The following is a 5,729-nucleotide window of genomic DNA, read 5'->3' as shown; positions in this document are numbered from 1 at the left end:
TGTGCGCGCGTGTTTGTATCCATGGAATGATCACTGATTGTTTTGGGTTTCGAAATGGTAGTTCGTTGGGCCGCATGGCGGTTCACGACTCCAAGTTTTGAGAAGGAAATAGCAAACTGTTAGAACGACACTATTAGCGACGTACTGAAATGTATGCAAACAAGAAAACTTCGAGTGTATGGGATTCTAAGATTTCTAAGATTTGGTCTGGGGGAATTGTTAAAAGCTTCAGAGGAGCCAAGTTATTGATAACGTCGTTCTTTTAGTGTTCTGGGAATGTCAACTTCCAACCAGCAGCCAAGTTTTTGTGTTCTAATGGAAATTAATGTTGCTGGCAACTGGTTTTCAAGTTTAATAAGAGGAATTCGATTTTCAGTTTTGCAAGGGGGCATTGGGGTGAAGGACATTAGTGAAAAAGAATGAAGTGTATGCTAGAAATTTTTTTTTAATCCTTTTTAACATGTTATCACATTGGAGAGTAATTCTTTGCCCAACGCAGTTGGTGGATAAAAAGCTCGCTACTTTAATAGATTGCGCCACGTAGCATAATTAACAACAAGACAAATATTTAATATAGTTTTTTTTGAAAAAAGTTTTTTTAATCAAAATATCCATTTCATAAAGTAAGATGGGAATTATTATGATATTTTGATAATTGTAAATAGAATGTGATAGGATGTTATAATTTTTTATAATATTTTAATAATTATTTATAGGATATAATAAGATGTCATAGGATTGTAATAGGATGGTATAATATTATTATGGTGTTCTGTAAATTTTTATGATATTTTGATAATTATGATGTAATAGAATGTCATAGTATTGTAATAGGATATCATAATATTATTATAATATTCAGTAAGTTTTCTATCGGAGATGGTGTATGAAGAATTTTTTCACAATGAATTACAATGCTTTGCCTTTGGACAGGTCAAATCAAAACTGGTTAGAAAAATAATCTTGGGATTGCCGGAGATAGAAAAGGCTGTGTGAGAGAGAGTGGGAAGGCTGCTAGTCCCCATCCTTGTTGATAAAAATAAAATAAAATAATAATAATAAAAAAAACTTAGACCTGTTTGGTAACCCAACAGGATTTGATCGCCAGTTTTGTAGATTGGGCAGCCCATATGGGTATATCAACCTAATACACCTTACTTACCAAAAAAAGCCTAATACACCTTAGCTTGAATTCGATGAGAGAGAGAGAGGGGGGGGGGAAGATCTTTAGAGCAGCCCATTTAAGTATGACCTATGTCTGAAAAAATTCCTTGTTGCCTTCTCCCTGTGCCAGCTTCCCCTCCCCAGTTCTTGGGGGAATACCTAAATATGCCCTCAAAAGATCTTTTCTTCTCCCTCTTTCTCTCTCTCTCTCCCTCGCTCCACGCTCCATTACCTCCTGCATTGCACTTCCTTCTGGCTTATCCTGCTACATGTCATCAATCCAAACGAGGCGAAGTGTCATGGTGCACCCAATTCCATATGGTTATCAACCATCGTCTTTGCAAGATTCTTTGATGCAACTTAATTTATTGCGTGGTGTTGTTGCTTTTGAATTCTTATTTGATGCTACGATGATTAAATGAGTCAACTGCAAGATAGAAAAACAGACTACAATTGAATCTGATAATATGTATTGCTGCTTATCGGTGCTCCGTTCCCCATGGGGCATCAAATGAGTCAAGTCAGACTGGGGCATGCTCGACCCCGACATGACCCGATTTCATATCTGGGTCATGATTTTGAACTTGCACCCAACCTAACCTATTAATTGACTGGGTCAGATCCAATAGGCCCTTTGGGTTGAGTTGGGGTTGGGTATGACTTGGACCCAACCTGAAATGGTTAGCTTTGTAGTTCGAGTTAAGCACCTTGCAATTCATTTATGACTAAAATATGATAATTGAATTAAACGGAAAATGACAAAAAAATGAAATAAAACTACAAAGAGTAAACTTAACATGAATTTTCCACTGAAAAGAAGGTTTAGAAGCTACGATTTTTAATATATATTGATATTTCTGAGAGTGTTGTAAATAAGAATCTATCAAAACAACAATGAAATATGGATGTTTAAATGTAATTAAGTGAAAATAGGTGAAAAATATGTAGTTGTTAAGACAAAAAGAGGAGTTAGTTTAAATGAGTATACATTCAATTAAATGAGAAACATATTAAGAATTAAGGAGAAAGAAGTTTACATAATTTGGATTTTTGGTTGAGCCGGATTAGGTCCGAGTTGAGTCCGTTCCATTTTTATTAACCCAAATTAGACCCCGATGATATCGAAATTAGATCAAGTTGAAAAATAGAAGACCAAAGCTCAACTTAGAATTTAGATCGGGTTTGATTTTTGAACCCCATCCCAGTGGACAGATCTTCTAATACAACATGGGTCGAGTCTATTTGGTTAGGATCGAGTCAGGTCACAAGTTGACCCAACTCATTGTAGCCCTATAGAGGACATGTTTGTCAGGTTCGGCTAGACTAAGTCCACATTAGTACATATTCAGCTAAGCCCAAACTGGCCCACTCAAAATCCAACAGTGAGTTCCAGTGGGTGCGACGTGAAATTAGGCTAGACTAGGTTACTTCCCTTTTTTTTTTTTTTTTTTTAAAAGGAAAAGATCCAAGATTCACACGAAATCTCCTCATCGTCCAATCTCCACTTCAATCAATAGTGTAATAGCAAAATTTCTTTGTTACTTTATGCGTAGAATATGATTGGAGGGATAATTTCTGAAATAATGACTATTATTGTTTATCTTATAGGCAAGATTTAGTACTACTTCATAGAGTACAAATACGTGTGGAGTGGGTAAGGGTGTGCGCGTGCGTAACGATGACCGGATGAGCCACATCGGGCTCTCAAACTTGGAGGCTGTTGTATTAAGCCCAAACCCAATTTCAAGTCAGGCTACAAATTTCAAATTAAGCTTAATCTAATGCATAATAGTATTGGTTCAACCTACTTAAAATGAAATGAATCGAGAAAACCTTGGATGGCGTTGTGGAATGTTCATCCCTTGGTTAATTCCCCAACCTAATGTGACGACTTGGGCTGGTGTATTATATGAGAGATAGGTCCACATTGCATGAGGCTAGGCCATGCAAAGAGTACAATATCATTTTTAGCTTCCACATTAAAAACCGGGAATGGAGTGATATTTCCAAAGTTCTTTTTTTCTTTATTTTACATATATGAGTTTTAAAATTAACTACAACTTAGGGTGCAACTATGGGAGGCCGATCCAATCTCAATTTAAATAACTCAACTCAATTAAACCTTAGTCCTAAATTAGGTGTCACATGAGGTTGAGCCATCCAAAGAGTTCATCATCGTTTTTAACTTCCACATTAACAATCAAGAATGGAGTAATGTTTCAAAAGTTAATTTTTGCCCCTTTATTTTACATATTTAAGGAATAGCAAAATTCACTACAGTCTAGGATGCAACTAAGAGAGGCCAATCCAATCTCAGTTTAAATAACCAAACAACTCAATTAAACCTTAATCTTGAATTTGCCATTACACGAGGTTGAGCTATCCAAACAATGCATCATCTTTTTTGGCTTCCACATTAAAAACCGAGAATGGAGCAATATTTCAAAAATTTTTCTTTCCTTTATTTTATATATTTAAGAAATTTTTTACTCACAATTATAATATCATAATTATATATTTGGCAGTCGATCGTTTGACAAGCGGCAGTCGGTTGTTTGATAGTCGGCCATGAAGATGATCAGTCGGCTATGAAGACGGTCAGTCGGTCATGACATAAAGATGGTCAGTCGGCCATGAAGACAGTCAGTCGATCACGATATGAAGATGGTCAGTCGGCCATGAAGAATCGAAGATGGTCAATTAGCTGTGAAGATATTCAGTTGGCCATAAAAACGGTCAGTCAGTCATGATATAAAGATGGTCAGTCAGTCATGAAGACGGTCAGTCGGTCATGACATGAAGATGGTCAGTCGGTCATGAAGATGTTGCTTCAGCCATGATGACTCTGTCTGAGTTAGATGACTCTGGTTCGGTCATAATGATTCTGCTTCGACCAGATGACTCTTATGAAAGCTGAATTCTGAAAATTTTTTTCCTTCCAAAGCCTCACCTCTTGGGATTTCTTGACTCTTCTTATATAAGTATAGAACAAAGGACCGATCTCGAATATGGGAGTCGACGTAGAATCGGAAGGACCAAATCCAATTATCTCAACAATACCACACACACACACACACACACACACACACACACACATATATATATATATATATATATATATATATATATATATATATATATATATATATATATATATATATATATATATGATATGATTGGACAAACTTGTTTTATTTATACCACACCTAGTTGAGGTCGAGGAGGGAATTTACACCACACCTAGTTGAGGTCGAGGAGGGAGAAAAAGTATGAAAGAGTGAATGGGAATGCTCCAATTCTCTAAAATTCAATCTCGATTCTCTTTCTAGTTTTCAAATCTTATTCCATCAGATTTATTTAAAATATAAATTTTTTAAAAATATTTTTTTATTTAATTATTTTTTTAAAAAATATTTCAATCCATTGTTTTCGAGGATGGTAATTTTTTCTAATCCACTGGGTATCTGATTTGATTAAAATCTGAGATAGATATGGATTTTAGAAAAAAAATTTGAAATGGATTCGAATCGGATATAGGCCATAGTATACCCTACCCAACCCGACCCAATAACTCCTATAATATAAATTCCTAACACAAAGTCCTAGTTACCGTTTAAGCTTACCTATTTGGCTGCTCAAAGCCTCCCAAGTCCCATCAGATGAGAACTCGAACCCCAGCCATTATCTTCCCTAGTCATCCAGTGGAGGTGGAGGTGGTGAGTGCGAGCAGAGTGGGTAGAGTGGAGGCGAACAGTGAGCACGAAGATGCAGACAGTAATGACAAACAAAATCCTAATGGGGATATGGGGGCTCCAATGAGGTGAGGGGGCTCTGAGGACCGCCAGCTGGGCATCGGAGAAGGAGGAGAGGAGGGTGGTGTCCATGGCTCCGATAAAACCCTAGCCATTGTCTAAGTTTCTTTATTTGGCCGCTTCAAGCCTCCCCCCCCTCCCCGATTGAGACTCATAAATCAAAGGGAGAAAAGGAATTAAAAGGTAAGTCCTTTTCCCATATAGACTGATTATTTTTTTTATTTTTTGCTTCCTTTTTTTATTTTATTTTATTTTTCAGAGATCTATGGGGAAGTAGAGCACCATAGGAGATCGGAGGGCCAGGGGGGATTTTTGATCAGAGAGGCTCAGGAGATTTTTGATCGGAAGAGAAAAGTTTTCGGTGTACCTAATCCAATAAATTTTTATATCTTTATTTTATCCGACCTGATCAGATCCGATAAAGATACAAGATGGATATGGATATAGATTTTTTTTGATGGGATCGATGGATTTGGATATTAGTTGACTTGATTAATATCCGACCCTTTGTGACCCCTAACCATTTTGATTCTGATTATGAATTAAATATATTTAAAATATGATCATTTTAATTTTCATTCTAATGTATTCCAATTTTTATTTTGATTGCGAATCAAATGCATACGAGAAACTAATCTAATGATCACATGCTTTGTGTCAGCAGATTTCATCCGTACATTTGAATGTTCCTAATTTTTAGTGCTGCGTCCGAGCACCATTCCATTCGTCCACCAATTCTCATGGTAGTGAAAA

Source organism: Elaeis guineensis, chromosome 13 (assembly GCF_000442705.2).
Source record: "Elaeis guineensis isolate ETL-2024a chromosome 13, EG11, whole genome shotgun sequence".
Classification (NCBI taxonomy): Eukaryota; Viridiplantae; Streptophyta; class Magnoliopsida; order Arecales; family Arecaceae; genus Elaeis; species Elaeis guineensis.
The sequence above is the reverse complement of the archived record's forward strand: the minus strand, read 5'-3'. Positions refer to the sequence as shown.